Raw genomic sequence first — 17,794 nt, forward strand, 5'->3', positions numbered from 1 at the left:
TGTCAATCATTGTTAAAAGATGTAGCAAAGAATGCTAGAAAATAATGTCTTGCCATATTTAATCTAAGAAAACAGCTTTGTTGCTGATCTTGCTGGCTGTCTAACAGATGGGCCAGAGTCCCATGAGAAGACAGCCACTTCCTTGCATAATAAACAAAGAAGGAGAAGTTGTCTGCAAGCCATTAGTGTATTGTAAAGTTAGATGCAATGTCTTGATATTGTCAGAATGTGTTCCTCAAGCACATTTCTTTGACATTCTGTCATAAGTCAAACACAAGACAACATTAAATCAAAATTAAAACTTTAAAAGCTAGGCAGCTGTTTAATTTTTTCCAACAGAAGAACCCCAGTAAAAATATCCTCTATTTTCTAAATGTTGATATCCAATAAATAGTCAAGGATTGAGTAGGGTATTTGATAGAAACAAGATAATTTGGCCTATGTGACACATTACCAGGATTCCTGTCTAATACTATTCTTGCGTGAATTGCAAACTGGTTATTGTATAGTCAAAGCTTATGAAAATCCTGGCTGGTCATTACATTAGAATTGGGTTTTTGTGATGGGACACCTAGGGAAAATTATAAGACTCACAAAAAATTACTGTGTTTTTCTTAAGAGTATTTTCTCTTATACTCAGAAGAGGATAAATTGCTTATACATAAAACTCTGTTTCTGGCCACTTCTCATAAGAATTTTCACTGAAGTAGAAATAAGTAACAAGTGTCATTTGGAGAAGAAATAGCTTTTGTGGTAAAATGTCTTCCCACCCTTTAAAAAATCAGTAAATATAGGTGTTCCAATATTGAACTGGAAATTAGTCTTTCTTTATGGTTCTGACAGGAAAAAAAAATACAGCTCTGAAAAAGCTTTTTTTACCCAATTATTCATGGAAGTTTTGGCACCAAAAAAAAAAAAAAAAAATAATCAGTTCCCAGATGTACAATTCTGTTTAAGCCTGTAGGACATGAAGCTGCTAAGCAATATGCTACTTACTTAGTTGTCCTGACAGGTCTTAAGACCTTCCCACTAAAATTTCATGTTTAAGTTAGATACAGAAATAAATTCAGTGATCTGAGAGAGGAAGGAAAAAAGTACGCCCTATCTCAATAGATTGAGGTGATGATCCCTTTTTTATTTATCTTAAAACTAAAAAGGGCTTTAAGCTAGAAATAAAGCCTTTCATATCTTTCACATGGCTTCACACATAAAAGATAAAGTCTTTTAAGGGACTACTGTAAACTGAAAAACTGACAAAATCCAATGAATCCAAATACCACTGCAGACTGATTTTGTTTGATTTTTATCATAGTTTGACAATTTGTATTTCTGTTTTCAGAACACATGATCAGTAGAGACAATTTCAAGAGAAGATATACTGAAATTAATCTAAGTCCCATGTCACGGGGTTTTTTTTCTCAGCTTTAGAGTGAATAAAATTGGTTCAATTTGTGGAAAAAAAAAGTGAAAAATGGAAGAGAGATTTTTCACAAAAAACAGTAATATCTGAGTTTTTATATTCAGCTTATGTGAATTAATATGCAGTATGCTGCATACCTCCTGAAGTGCTCTGGCTTTTAGGGTTGGTAATTGTGTATATAATACTTTTGTCAGCTTGCCTCTTCTTTGTTCCTCACAGGAAAAAAATATAAAATTTTATTAGTCAGTTCAATGGTCATTTATGAAAAGTATAAATACTGAAAATGTACCTTGACTTGTTCACTGTTTGTAACTCAGCTTGGTTTTGTTTTACCCCATATGCTGTTTTATTTCATTCCAAACATGTAGGGAGCAAGTTACTAGATTGTCATAAGACAGATGCAGTGTTAATGTTTATGTTAACTAGTGAAATTAAATGACCCAGATGTGTTATGGGAAACCCTTGTTTAACCTGAGGTCATATGATAATCATCAGAAAGCTAATTTTAAAATATCCTCTGAATATCTCCCATCTCTGTCAATTGCTTTCTATCTTTACTTGTCACTCTTAGGAAATTAAATGAAACCCACTTCTCTACAATAGCTATGTAACCTGTGAAAGTAATGATGCCACATTTATAAATACCAAAGAGTATCACTGAGAACAAGTGTCTCATTTCATTGCTCATTCATTATCATAGAAAATCGAAGTATTTATGAAGGACCTTGGGACAGTTCTGTGGGATATAAAACAGAGCCAGGGGGCCTGAGGCAGGGTTTTGAAGCTTTGAAGCAGATTTCCAGTGTATTTGAAACAGTATAAAGAATAGTAACTTTTTCTTAATCCTCTCTTTGAATAAAACAGTGACATTTCAAAGACTGAGATAGTTTTGAAAACATAACTAAGCTAAACCCCTTTAGCTTTGCATTGTGCTGATTCTGTGGGATCATATGTAACCAATGGCTAAAGCGAATAACTGGATCAAGATTTGTGCCTCTAGTTTAGCAAGACCTCTGGTTCATACTTTGAATCAAGCCAACCCTGAACATTTTTTTCCCTCACTGATCCCTGCTAGGAAGTTCCATGAAAAGACCAGGCAGCACAATGCATCAGCTCTTTTCATCAGAGCTTTTTAGGTCCTGGAAAAAGTGAATAAAAACACTCAGGCTGCTCTGGTTTTAATGAAGGTCGTGGCACTGCATTTTGTATCTGTTATTTTCTTCAATAAGTTTGTATCCCTTTTAGTGTAGAAAGGGAAAAATAGAGCTAGAATTCATGGATTTCCTCCAAACAGGCCACAAAACAACAGTTTACTAAGACAAATTCTTTTACAATAATATCATTGCAACATTTGTCTTCTCAATATGTAGAATAATTCCTAGTATTCCTTTATTATTTCTAATGCCTTATGTCAGAGGAAAATGATGACTTCCATCATGAATTCAAAATAAAGGAAAACCATTGCAACTGATACTGTGATTAAAAAGTGAAATTAAAGGATCAAAATCATTGAAGGAAACAGTCTTGCACAAGTCCTCTCACTGCATCCAGAATCTGTGACAACTTATGGATTCAACTTACATCAGCAAGAAGGGTTTGGGGCCTGGCCTCAGGTTCTAAGGGGTGTTGTGTAAGAGGTGCCACCTGTAAGACTCCATGTCTGGGAGGGGCTGTTTGGGTCCAACCCAGCCAGCTCTGGACTCCAGCCCACACAGTCTTACATGGATGACAGCAAAACACCAGAAGTGCCCTTCTCCACGTGGGGACAAATGTCCTCTGTTTATTGTCTTGAGAATCACCAAATGGCAAAACCCGCATGGAAAGAGCGCTCATGGCGGGAGACATTCATACCCAGGGAATGGGGGGGCAGAAGAAGAGGAGTACATCTAATGGGATACCAGTGAGGAGGGGTGAGGGGAGGGACTGACCAGGGGAGAGACCACCAGGGGGTATTGGGCAGAGGGGCGGAGGAGGGAGGGATCATTATTGGAATAAATACCAATATAAATGGATGGGACGTGCCTGGGCTTGTCTGGCCCTTGCTGCTTGACCAAGGGTGGCAGCTGTGATGGTTTCACCCCAGAGACACCTTTGGCTGGCTGGATGCTGCAGCTGGACGCATGGAGGCAAGTCCAGACATGCAGGAGCTCAGGTTTACCCCTGGTGGAGAAGCTTTAAGGTGAGGATGAGGGAAAGGAGTCGGTTCTGCTGGAAGTTTCGATCCAGAGCTTTATTCCTGGCCCACAGGCCTCTGAATCCAGCAACAGCTCCAACAGAACCCCAAACCGCGTGGTTGCTGTGTCTTTTAACCCCGGGGAGAGGGGGAGTAAGGGGTAGGGATCCCACCAACAGGTAAGGCGCGGGGAGTCTCAGGGGACAAATGACACCTGGATGGCCCAATGTCCCCAGGGCTGAGAGGCATCTTTTGAACTCTGCTAATCACTCAACACCCTTCTGGAATGCCAGAACTGACAGACAGTGCTCAGTCAGAGTGGGGGAAAGGAAAGGTGATTGACACACCTGGGGAAGAAATCTACAGGGAGAAAGCCGAGGTATCTGAGGCAAACCATGACATCCACTGCAACAGACCATGTGATGGGAGAGGGGAATAACAAACCACGTGATATAACATGAACTATTCAGTGCAATATAAAAACTACTCAGTGCAAATCTCAAATCCCCCAGTGCAAAACAACAACTAAATAAGCTATTTAGTGCGACACAACAGCAATGTGTGTTGAGCTGCAGAGATGCTCTGTACCTGCAGCCATGCAGCCATGTCCTGACGTGCTGGTACCACGGTGGTGCTTGGAGCCGGAGTCGCTGACTGCAGAGTGCAGCACTGTGTGGGGTTTGAGCCTCTGATTGCCAGAAAACTCTGACAAAAGCAGGAGCCTGGGCTCCCTGATTCTACTCCCTTGCTGTGGCAGACAGCTACATGACTGTAATTCTGTTTATAGATCTCATGTCCCTGGCTGGAAAGTTGGGCCAGGATCCTGCTGCTGTGGCAGTTTCAAGCATTCTCTTGCTTCTCAGTTGCACTGATGGATGTACTGAACTCTTTGCTGCCTATGCTACCAAGAACAGATAAAATAATTGAACGCACACACACGCTTGGCCCAGATTTTGGGAAGTTAATAAGCCGAGTTGTCTTCATTTTCTCTCATAGGAGAGGCTACCTATTCCTCTTATCATCTGAATAGACCTTCTTTGTATATTTTCCAGTCTTTTACCGTTCTTGAATGTCAGTGATGAGAATTTATATACATGGCCTCAGGTGCATTAGTACGAGGGCATGGTGCAATAGTTTCAGTAATTCCCTTTTCTACTTTGCCTGAAGCCTTGAGAGGCTGCATTTGCTTTTTTTTAAGAGCTGGCTGTGATCAAATAAAATACCATGCTCATTTTCCTCCTTTGTTGCGTAAATCACAGTCTGTGAGCTTGGAAGGGAAATTCTGGTTTTCCCTTGCTGATATATTGCTGTCCATGCAGCTGAGAGCTGCCAAGATAATTCCTGTGCAATACTCCTGCCTTCCTCAGCAGGGGCAGATCTGCCTGGCATCATGTGGTCAGTAACTTTGAATTGAGCATTTCTATTGATTGTTTCCAAAGTCGGTAATGAAAGTATAAAATACTCGTGCTTCAGACTAATGTTTTTTAGGTGCATGTCTAATAACCTTTCAGACCTTCAGGTTTGTGTTTTGTTGTGTTCTTATTTGGTTTATCTGTTGAAATACTGGAACTAATGTTCACCTTCTCAGTATTTTTTTTTTCCCTTGGAAACATATCTGATTATTTTCTGAAAGCCAGATCATTTCCTTTTTTGTATAGCAGTGTTTGGTGTACTTTTGGCATACCTCTGACAAACCTCAGGTATGTTTTATTCTGTTTTCCTTTTATGTTGAGAGGTCTTTAATTTAACCTTGCTCCTAGGTTCTAGTATTGAGTAATAGCCCATGATGGCACCTGTGATTGCTCAGACCACTCATTTCCCACTCTGAAATATAATTCTCTAGTTGTGTAGTATGGATACAATGGTATGAGTTCAGCTTTTTTGTATGGAGATTCCTTGGAGTTTCTTGACTTCAGTACATTTAACTCTGACCCTTTCTTTCATTTCTGTTCATATTAATTACCTTTTCTTGGCTGCAGTTGTTCAACATCATTAGACAATGAGCTGCTCTCAACAGCAATAACAAGATCTCTGTGAGTAATTTCCCAAATATCATAATTAAAATCTATGTTTCACTAGGTTCTCAAGTGTTCTGTTAACTCTAGACAAAGGCAGGGATTTTCATAGTCACAGATAGGATTTAGACATCAAATCTCACCCTTTCACCTTTAGGAAGCCTTCCCACGAAAATCTATATGATTTCTGAACTATTGTTTCTCAGGAGGCAGAGAGTAACATAAGGAGCAGCTACCTCTGACTCTTTTTAATACCTGCCAGCTCTGCAGCACCTCTGGCTTTTTTCTTTGGGGCTTCAGTAATTAGAGCTGTGTGAAGTTTCACACGTAGAGTGGAACTGGATGATTCTGGCATCTAATCAGGTCAAAGGCTAAATTCCTCTGGTGTGCAACACGTTACCCTAGGCTGAATTATAGCCCTGTAAACTGGAATGGTTAGATCCTTAACTTGGAATATTAACTTGTTAATTTATTTTTTGCAATAGATAAGGAATCACCACATCACACAACTGTCAATTTTATATCTCCACTGACATCTTTTGCCCAAGCCTGCATCGCAGGACTTGTTTCTGTGCTGTGTTGTAATATCTCTTTGCTTTCCTAATGGCAGGAGGGTATGTGCATGACAGAAAGCCTCTCACAGCCTTGGCCCAACAAGCTGATCCACTGCTGACATAAAACAGTGTAGCTGCCTGATTGTGTGCTCTGCAAATCTGGCCCCAAGTGTGGCAATCTCACTGCAAGTGGTAACCGCTGGTCTGAACTGGAATGTGTAAGCTGGCATGCTTGATTTAAATTGTATAAACTGGTTTTGGCCTTGACCCTGCTGTGAGAATTACAAGCTCTGATCGTGCAAATCAGGGTTCTTAGAAGAATCAGATGGTAAGGAAGCTTTGCAGATAAATACACACTTGGGCACAGGTTTTAAACAAGCTTTTCTCTGTGTAGAATTCCACTTTGTGCCAAGTGCCTGGAGAGTTAGATACCCGTTTGTTGCATGTTTTCTAAAGCTGATATAGTACTGAAACCTTTCCTTAAGATTTATATGTCCTTCCAAAGGGCACCCAATTAATAGGCTAAATGCCTGGCATGCTTTCATCCTGGCTCTGGCAAAGGCTATGGATAACTGGATCCACAGTTAGAAAATGCAACTCTCCCCCTTTTCCCAGATGAGAGCCTGAACAGTTCTCTTTAGTTTGGCAGTCAGTCATTTCTATCAAGATGAAGTTGCCTTTGGCCAAGCCTCTGAGATCTCTGCAAAGCTTTTCTCAGCCACAAATCATTTCTTCATCCAGCATGTCACTTGACATCTTTGGTGTTATAAATTAGTTCAGGAGGGTGGACACCCATTTCACCTCCTCACCAAGGGCTCAGTTCTCATGTTTTCTGAAGTTATTTATTTTTGCTTTAGGGGAAAATGCAGTTTTACCCTCTTACTGTGCTATCAAGAGAACAAGTCCCTTTAAGCCAAACACCTGCTTTCCTTTAGAAAGAATGATGGGGAAATGCCTTTTGAAAAGCCTCTATTTAGCTACTTTCTTAATTTACAAAAAGTCTCTTATTACTCAGATCCCCAGAGGTTTAGTCAAAAAGTATAGAGGACCAAAGTAAAAAAAAAAAAAAAATTAAAAAAAAAATGCTGCCTTTCTCTTGTCACGACAGGGACAAAGCCATGGCACTGTGCCCTCAAGGTTACCAGACTTTTATTCTCTCATGGAGTCAAAATCCAGAAGCAAGTGGTTTTCACTAAGAAAACAATAGGTTACTTGGGAGGCTTTGCTGGCCAATGCTTGCAAGCTGGGAACCATTTGAGATATGCCAAACGTTACTTCTCCTTGCAGGCTCCAGTCCTCTCATACATACACTTGCCCTCAAACTGAACACTTGAGCTTGTTAGAAAGTGCCCAGGATATTTGTGGAGGCTTTGACCTATCATGATTTCATGCTTCTTCGCCACTTTCTCTTCTCTGGCAAATCAAAAGAAAGATGGCACAAAGCCTTATTCTTATTCTTATTCTTATTCTTATTCTTATTCTTATTCTTATTCTTATTCTTGTTCTTAGCTAAGAGTGTTAAACACCTAAATCTTATTAAATTCCTAATTCTAATATTATTTTTTGTTTTGGGAATCACACCCTAAATTCTCTTTTTCCCACAGGTTTTAAGGTGACAACTAGCAGAGATAACATGACTCTTCTTAATAGCATTGCCACAGTTTCTGGCTGTGTCATGTCCTTCTGTCCATCTGTCTTTGGCGGTGTCTTGCAGTGCCACGGAGAAGAGCTGGTTTTATTGATAGTGCCAGAAATTGTAACAGCTCCTGTTCTATGGACTAAAGAACACAAACACTCCAAGCATATGTGTGATGGATTTGACTGCAATTTAAGCTGTTGTGACCTCAAATACTTTGTTATTATTAACAGTGCATGAAGAGCTCAGTCGCACACGCAGCTGCATTGTACTGCACAAACATAGAGGAAAAGGCATTTCTTGCTACCAAGTGCTTTATACCCTTGGCTCATCCTGCTTCTAGTTTATTATCTTGTCTAGTATGTGCAGAACAGTGTGGTCTAATTTGTTTCTAGCCTAGCATTCTAAGGCCAGCACAGGACAGGGACATGGGTGTTGCAGTGACCCCTATGGCTACAGCTGCTCCTGAGCTCTTCAAGCAGTGCTGTTCAGTTTTGGCCTTGGTGGATGGCCTGTGGCCCACGAGCCACAGCACAACCCCCAGTGCTGCCTTCACACTGCTTTCACACTGCCTTCACACTGATTCCACATGGAATCCATCTAAAAGAAGTCCTCTCTGAGGCCAGGCTGCTACATCTCTTTTTACTTTGCCCTCTGGGCTGCTGTGCATCCAGCTGTTGGCTGGAAAAAAGAAAGCAGCATCACCTTCAGATTGGATTTTTTTCCTTCCAAATCAGTCCAGATTTGGTAATTATTTAGAAATCACAGGAATATCTATAAAGAAATTACCTTAATTAATGGTGGGTTTGCGTTGTGTATTGCGGGTTTTTCCTTGCTTATTTTTGTTTTGTTTTTTTTTTTCCCATGGTAATGAGTAAATTCTAGTCAGCCCCAGAATGTGCAATATTCAGATGCAGGTCTCAGGTCAGGATGAACTGGGGCAAGAACTGAGGTTTGGTTTTTTCTATCACAGGCAACTCAACTGTCCTAATCTGGACACTACTGAAAACTGTGTGGGGAATTTTTCATGTTATTCTCTTTTGAAGAGAGTTTTAAAAACAAAACAAAACAAAAGACATGTGAGCTTTCTAAATAATATACACTGAGATTTTAGGAAAAGAATAATAGTTTTCTGCATGAGCTGAAAATGCAGAACAGATATATTTTGCAGTTTAGTGGTGAGAACAGAACAGAGTTTTCAGGGAAAAGCAGGGGCAAGAACCCCTGCCTTTCAGTGCCTTAAACTCTAAGATTCCTTGTTTCCAGCAGTTGGGTGGGGGCAGAGAATGAAAAAACCAAAAAATCTTAAATCTTAATCTGGAATCCTTTAGAGTTGCAGTGAAAAGCCAGAAAGTATGTTATGAGTAACAGTGTACTGGCATGTAATGAAATGTTGAGGAAAGGACAAATATTTATGACTTATATATTTTCAAGCTCAGCAGAAATGAATTTTCAGCTTGGTCTCAGATATCACACTGTAGTTGAGATTATATAAACTGTAAATATAATGTATAGAATATAATGTCTCTCTTAGCTGTGTACTTAGGCACTTTTTCATTGGCACCAGAGCATATTTAGAAATATTTTCCATAATGGCAACTTTGAGATTATACGTGACTTGAAATGTGAAATAGTTCAAGACACAATTGCACACTTAAGTGGAAAAGCAACTGCCGTAGCATAATATGATATTTATAATAAATGGCATGCAATTTTAGAGACACACCATTTAATCTCTAGTGACCAAGCCTATTTCCTCCCACTTACACACCCATTGCTGGACAGTGTCTTGCAGTTAGTGAATCTGTGAATGAATAAACTAGGCTTTATAGAGAACTGCAAAATCAGTTGTGTCTTAAAAACAATAAGAGTCAGATGCCTTTTATTCTGAATAAATACTCACTTGGCAGGTAACCCACTGGACTCTAGTTTGATACTGAGTACTAAAAGATCTGAAAGTCTGATGAAATGTGAAAAAAGTATTTACATTTTCTTTCTCATTTTCTTTTTTATTGCCTTGAAAATGTTAATTAAAGCTTGGCTAAAAGTTCCGAGTGAGTGTGAGAGGGTAGTACAGAGGCTGGATCTCTGAAATATGAGGGAAATCCTTCATATTTCTGTTGGCAGAGGGAAGGCACTGTGCACTGTGGAGGCTTCTTGAATTTTGAATCCATTTTTGCTGGGGCAACATTTTCATTTGCTCTCCAGTCACTAGATTTGGTAACAACTTGCCTGAGAATGGCCCAGTACAGTTTAATTTTCAAAAATTACTACATTGAGAAAAGCAGTCATTCTCAAGAGCAAACACATAATCTCATACACAAAACACACCTTGGATTTTACTCATTTCTCACTGACATAAGGTGTAATTTAGTTGTCTGAAACAGAGTCATTCATGATGTACGTCAGAAACAGGCATAGAAAAGCTATTTTTAACACACACACACACACACACATACACACACAGAGCCAAATGACATTTAATTTTTTCACATTCACTCCCCAGTGTTGTTGTACACATCCTCGGTGGCATTATTAAGTGGAGCTTTTCAAACAGATGAAGTATGTTCCTTACTGTGGCTGAACTGGAATGAAAGAAGAGATGGCTGTTTGCCAGTGAATGGTGTGTAGCTTGTAGAAGCATGTAATTACATAAATCACAAACATATGCAGAAGATGTTTTCTCTTTACATTTAACTGGTGTTGCCTGGAGTTATAGCTGCTTGCAACTCTATTTAATTACCATAATTATTTTAAATGTGTATATCTGGCAATCTTTGAGCTTTATGAGAATGTTAGTCATACCTTATCTGCAAAAATCTAGAGGGTCCCATTCTTCCCCAAGGGACTGCAGTAACCAGGTTTTTCCAGATTTCAGGCATAGGGTGGCTGCTATGTTTATACCTTTACTTTGATTTACAGGTTTTTTAAAAACCTGAGCCTCTGAAACTAATCAGATCTTGAAATCTCAGTAGACGCTATAATTTCCTGGTAGGAAATTAAGCATTGTACATTGTTTGTGGAAAGAAAGTACCTGGAGAGGTCCTGATTAGCTTATTTTACCTCGTAATTTGCTGACTGTGTAAATGTTGTTTGGCCAAACAGATTGACAATGTCTAGAAAAGGTATTGATTGTGTTAAAATGGATACTTTCTATGGGAAATGTTAAAAAAACCTGACAGACTAGTTGGGATTTTCCAGTTCATTCTGTCAAGCAGTGAAACGAGTTAGAGTGAAGCATTCATCTAAATTCTCTTTTGCACCAGAGTAAACCCAATTCAAATAGTTGATGCTAATGGAGTTTCCCTAGAAACACTACAGTGTAACGTGAGCTTTTGTTTCTGCTCTCACTTATGTCAATTTTGTGTTGGCTTTGTGGCATTTGATATTGGTTGAGTTGCTCATGGCTCAGACCAGTAGACATGGGAGAAGACATGAGTATTGGTGTATAGGATGACTGGCCAATGTAGACACACCTCAGTTCGCCCTCACTAATGTGAAGTGGTGAGAATAGCATTCCCGCAGTTGAATCCACTGGAGGTGGTGAAACACCCAGGAATAAGAAATCTGAGCGCTAAATAACCTCAGGAGGCCGAGCAGTAGGAGCCATAAGCAACTGTCACACACAAATGATGAAGAATTACTGTTATAGAATCCTTGTGCACTGAAAGACCAAGAAAGGCAGGTTTTGTGAGAAAAAAAAATCAGTTCAGCTCTGCATTTATAAAAACACGTGTTTGTGGAGAAATGAGCTCTCCCTATATTACAAAATCCAGTCAGTCAAACATCTGAATGTAAAGATAACTTGCAAAGGTTCATACTACACTAAAAGAAGAAATAGCCATTCTTAGAAAATGTAGAAGTTTATCCCAATAAATCAGGTAAATATAAATAAATGTCCAAGGGAGAACGAGGATGAACCAACGCATTTCTTTTACTGCATTTAGTGTCAGGGAAATATGGTAATTGTTTGCACCTTGTCTCTTTTGTCAACCACTGTAGTTAACCTTGCAAGTGATGCCTCCTTAAGAGCTTTTGTAAGTCACGAGATTGTTTTTCTTTGGTTATAATGTGACATGCCAGATGTAGATCATATGTGCAGTTTAGTGACATGGCCTAGTCTTGTCTTCCACCACCCAAGAGGCAACATACACAAAGCAGTATTGTCAGAGATCAGTTGCTGCAATCTCTTGTGGAAAAAAAAAAAAGGGAAGCCTCTGGAATGCCAGGGAACAATGCTCTTTCCACAACAGAGACTGGTTTATTTAATAACCACAAATTATTTCAGGTAATTTGGCACTAATTTAATTGCACCCACAAGAAAGTCCTCAACAACAACAACAAAAAGAAGTAACAAAAGAACCACCCCTACTACCAACTCCATCAGGAAGAAATGAAGGCAAAGTTTCCATTCATTAATTTATGATTAGTCTTGCTAATACCTTGTCTATCAAATCCCCATTCCGTGCTGCAGACACATGAAAGGGAAACATGTATGTGATGTTTTGAAAAGGAAGTTGATGGAAAGTGATGTTTTTCCCATGCATTAGAATGACAATAAAATCCTTCACATGATGTGGTGCACACCAAAAGTCATTAAAAATGCAGGTTATGAACAGCTGAAATTAAAATCAAGCCAAGTCATTGTCAGTTGATGTCTTGCATTAATCCAAAGAGCAAAATTTCCTAACTTACAAATTTTTGGTAGATTTAATTCTGTTCTATTTAATTTCAAATATTTCCAAATCTCTGTGTGATTGAAGGACTGTGATGGTTGCATTCACCCACCAACTCTGAGGTATCAGCATCTATACAGAGAGTGATATATGCCCTGTCAGTCGGTTACAAAGCTCTTTACTGAATAGCAGAAGAATGTGGGAATGGGAAATCCCCTAGTTTTGCCTCTAGGAAGAATAAATCTTGGTCATTTCGAGTAGTGAAACTGATCATGGACATTTGAAAGATTTGTTTTAAATGCTGATGCTGGAGAGCTGGTGTGAATTCCATTTAATTCAAGTGTTTTGGGTTCTCTCCAACACAGTGGAGAAATCTCCTTCTGACCTCCCTGAAATGCTTTTGCCTGCAGCTGACCAAAGGTAGTGCAATGGGAAGAACAAAGCTCATTATGAGAAAGCCTTTGTACATCTCCTCGTGAAAGCAATGTTCACTGTGGCTATTTTTACAAGGAGATTTTACCCTTCTGTGCACCAGGGGAGAGCCCACAAGCCCAGTTTTGATACCTGTCTACAGTAAAGAAAAGAATTTCATGCAAATTGAGTCAATATGATTATTCATTAAATCTGAGAATCATTTTGTTTGAACTTGATCAAGGATGCTTAAGATAAAACAAAAAGATTTGATTTCAAGGCAGAAGGAGACCAAGGTCATTGTTCATTATTCTCAGACTACCTACTGTCCATCTTTTCAGCTTTGTGACAACTGGCTACTCTGGCTCTAATCATTGCATTCTCCAAAAAAAATGTATTTCAATATGTATCTCCTTTATCTTTGAAAGTGCTGCGTGCAATTGTATCTGTTGTGGGTATTTTTCTTTTAAAACCTATTATTTGAAAATTATTTTAAAATTCCTTTAATTCTTTTAAATTCTTTTAAAATCCTATTATTTAAAATCTTATTTTTAAAAATACTAATGAAATTCCTCTGTCTCTCCAGTCAGGTCTCTCAGTGATCAGCTGCATAAATATTGCTACAATTAAACAGAAATCCTCAAATCTCTAAGTGATAAGAATTTGGTACTATGGACACTTTCAGCTTGAATTTTATTTGGTTTTTAAAGGATTTCTTTTTATTGTAACTGAAATGGTTGCATGATTGAGGGAGAGAGGAGAAAAAATAGATTCTGCATGTTAACAATAATAATTAGATGATAAGTGTGAGATGAAGCATTACATCAGGAGCAACCTAACATCATTCAAACCCACCAGTTTGTCATAAAGTTTGCAAAACATTTGATCTTAGAAATGATCTTAGAATTTACCATGTTAGAAATACTGGTAAATTCCTCATCCTAAAGTTATACCCACACAATGAGGGGACTTAGTACTTGAGACTTGAAGAGAAAGGGGCTGGATGTGATTACAAATTGAACTGAAATGCAAACTGTGCTTTTTCAGTCAAGTTTTCCAGTGATGGTTGAGGTTGGCTAACGATTTCTTTCCTGTGCACTGCCCTAAGGATCTGTTCTGTTTCTCCAGGGCATCTTGGCAAGAGACTTGAAGATATTTAAAATCCCTAATTAAAGCCAGGTATTTCACTTCACTTTTATTTTTAAAACATGAAAAAAAATACTGAGCCAAAGTAAAAAAACAAATATTTTCCATTTGCCATTCATTACAGATGTCAGACAGCCATAAATATAGAAATGGTCAGCTGCAGGTGTAACCCAGTTCTGTTGTGTAATGCACACTCTGTTCCTATAACATTACTAAAAATGGTCTGTCTGGCTAATAAATAGCACTACCATTACACAGTAAAAGGTGAAAATTAATGTGAATGCTGCTGGTGAGTTAGATATATTAACAAGCCAATCATGTAGTATTAGCAGTTATAATGGGGAACAACATAAACTTTTAAGAGCTTGTGCAAAAGCTTTTAGTCCTTTCAATGTTGGGTATTTAAAATTAGTGCTGTCCAGTCACCTTATTTCTTTAAATTTGGAAGGAAAGGTATGTAGGAAGTTTTAAAATAAAGTCACTGGCATCTGCACCTAAAAATAAAAATAAAAAAAAAAAACAAATAAATTGAGTCCAACCCACATATATCCAACCCACTATCGTTTCAGATGCTCTTCTGGTAAAGCTCTCTTGCCTTCATCAAAGGTTCTGTCCCATGCATGATAACCTTTGATAGCCTACTGATAAAGAACTGATAACCTCTCACTGATAGAAAAATCTTTTCCACACCAGAGCAAGATAGGAGTGCAATCTGAAATGGCAGTGAGTAAAGGAAGGCAATAAACAAACAAAAGACTAATTGATTTCTTCTACTTAGCCACAGAGCTCTGTCTGTTCAACAGCCCATCTGGCCCCACATCCTCCTGCTGTCACATATTGCTGTTGCATGGTACTTTGGGAAAAACTTAAGACCAGATCATATAACCAGTTTCCTCCCTGGAGCTTCTTTCCAGTTTGTGTCAACATTTGAGGGAGTTTCTGCAATAGATGTATCTTGGCCATTATGGGTAACACCCAGTAACAGATCTACCATCTCCAAATTGTCTAATCCTTCCCTGAATCCGATTTGGTCTCCAGTATCAGTGAGTACTACAATTTAATTGTGTGCTGTGTGAAATTCAGCATGCTGAGGGTTACAGCCTTTGCCAGGGGAGTTCACAGGTCCCATTTGTATGTACTGAGAGATTTGCTGTTGTGTGCAGCCCTAGAATGTCTTCCTCAGTATCCTGCACATCTGGGGAGAAACCACATGCAGTGTGGCCCAAGATGATAAGTAGGATGATGGGAATCTGCCTGATTAGTAACATATTTTGTGGGTTGCTTATATTTGAGTCAAATGTGCTAATTCCCTCTCTCTGTCTTTCTCCCATTCTTTTAATTTTATTCCTGGCTGCAGAAAAGTCACTGAAGAAAAATGTACCTTGAAAGGCAGCTTGTTATGCTTGGCAATGCTTTTTTATGTTGCTGTGCCTCTGCACCATATTTGATCTGAACTTACTTCATAGTAGTAAGGAGATAAGTAGGAGATAAGGAGATTAAAAAGAAAATTAATTGGAAATATTCCTACTGCATTTATTGGCTGTTAACACACATCAGAGGGTAAAAACTAAAAGACAAATGTCTATCAACTTAGAAAAGCAAGTCTGCTGTCAAATCTAGTGCTATGAGTTCCTGCAGAAAACTTCCCAGTGACATTCCTAACCTGCCTGAACAAGAGGGTATGGAGGAACTGATGATAATTTTATTCTGCTCCATACTTCTGAAATTATTGCAGTAAAAGTTTTGTGAATTTGTACTGCAATTGCATTTTTAATTGCAGTTCATCAGTATTGTGATTGGATGCATGATGTGGTAAAGAGGAGAAGGAGGAGGGAATTGGATTATTACTTATTTTTAAAGTGAGGTTAAATTCTAGTCTCAGTCAAGTTAATGTTGAAGTTGGGAGTTCAATGGAAGCTGATTAAACCCTAAGAATGTATTGTTATTGCTTGTGACTAACAAGCAAACAGGCAACTTCAAAAATTTCTTGTCTCCAGTGCCTCACAGCAGCTTTGAACTGCTTTGGTTGGGAGCATTGCTGCCCAAGAACTACCCACTATCTTCAAGTGTGGGGCCAGAAGACATGGGTGTAGGTCAGGAACAGGGACCCAGCAAGGCAGTTCCTCTTCTCTCCCATCCCCATGTGCATGTTCCCATGGGATTTGATCCTTACTGTCTTTGAACAGTGGAGGAGGCAGCAGTGCCATTGCTCATGGCAGGCACAGCACTCGCTGAAGAAGGCACGGTAATGCAGATCACAATTTGCTGTCTCTGAGTTTAACAGCTGGTTTGGGAAATGGCTGTGATTTTACAAGCCAGCTCCACTAAACCAGACAAAACTGCCCTTGGTGGTCTCTCCCTTGAGTTGCAGTTTATTAAAGCTATTGAATTTCCACGGTTACATTTAGTGTGGTTCCCTAGTGAAACCCAGGTGAAATGTTGCTGCCAGGAGGCATCACCTGGGAAAGAAAGGATAGGTTGTACAGGGAGACAGGCTTAGAAACCCCCCAAAGGGAAAGAGCCCACATGAACTACTGCTTCTTGAATTATCTTCTCTGATGCCTGAGGTGAAGTGGACATCTTTCAGGAAAGCAGACTGCCTTGTTGATTTTTCAGTTCTAATGCTATCCTGAGTGAAAACATTTGATGATTACCCATCCCTGCTCAAAACACAAGTTTCTGTGAAATATCATTGAAGAGAATGACACAGAGCCAAAATAGCTTTTGGCACTGAGAAAGATGAAGAGAGCATATCAAGGGTGCAGCAGTGATTCTCTGCCTCCTGTTGTATTCTGGTGTTTGTAGCAGTCATAGAAACAATTTACTGTTCTGTTTAGGGAGGAAATAACTATAAATCATAGCTAAGGTAGTTCATAATTCCTATAAAGTGTATTTAAAAGTTATCAGTGTCCTAAACAAACTTCCACTCTAGACACTGTATGCCACAAATGGTGCTCCCAAATTCAGTCTTCAATTATAATAGAACTGACAGGAAACACCCCAGAGAAAACAAAATTGTTCTATCTGTATGAATTATAAGGTGTTTCTAGGATACTTTAAGAAATAGCTGCTGGCTGGCTCAAAAATAAACACAAGAATTGTTGTTATGTTGGAAAGATGGCTTTTGCAAAAAACCTCTGTTAGACAATATCTACATGGCTAGTGAGTTAACCTAGTATTTTTCATTGACATGTCATCTCCACATTCTTCATCTTTCCACTAACTTTTCACTGCATTTTTTTTTTCCTCCAGGAAAAGAGCAGGAATTTAACCTAGTTTGTTACAGAGGAAAAATAAAGAAGTTGATCAAAATATCATTTTCTAAAATACATTACTGAAAAGAGAAATGGAAAACAGAAAGTGGGAAAGCAATAGGGTCATTTTAAAAGCCAGAAAGATAAAAAAAGGAGTGATAGAAAGGTAAAATTAGAGAGCATGGTGAAAGAGTTGATATGCAGGTAAAATGTAGTAGCAATAAAGAGAAGTTTGTGAGAAAAGGTAGTAACAAAGAGAAAGAGGTGGAAAAATAACCACAAGCAGAAATTAAAGAGAAAATTAAAGAGAAAATATAAAATAACATAATAAGGAAGGAGAGCTAGACAGGAAATATGAAAATAACAGAAGGAAAAAAGAGAAAAGGAAAAGAGAGTTGTATTTAATTAACACATGTTGCTAACTTTTATCAGAGGGAAGCTGATGTAGGGCAGTCAGGCCAGCTGGAGCTACAGCATGGAGATTTAGAGGGGCATTGCCTTTTTTCCTC

The 17,794-nt window shown here is 38.8% G+C and overlaps 1 long non-coding RNA gene across 3 annotated transcripts in view; it reads left to right on the top strand.

The window, feature by feature from the left end:
* LOC113458757 (uncharacterized) overlaps window positions 1-17,794 on the top strand; it is a 296,303-nt gene that overhangs the window by 257,449 nt on the left and 21,060 nt on the right. The gene's annotated exons all lie outside the window — the stretch shown is intronic.

This window comes from Zonotrichia albicollis, chromosome 3 (genome assembly GCF_047830755.1).
Source record: "Zonotrichia albicollis isolate bZonAlb1 chromosome 3, bZonAlb1.hap1, whole genome shotgun sequence".
Taxonomy (NCBI): domain Eukaryota; kingdom Metazoa; phylum Chordata; class Aves; order Passeriformes; family Passerellidae; genus Zonotrichia; species Zonotrichia albicollis.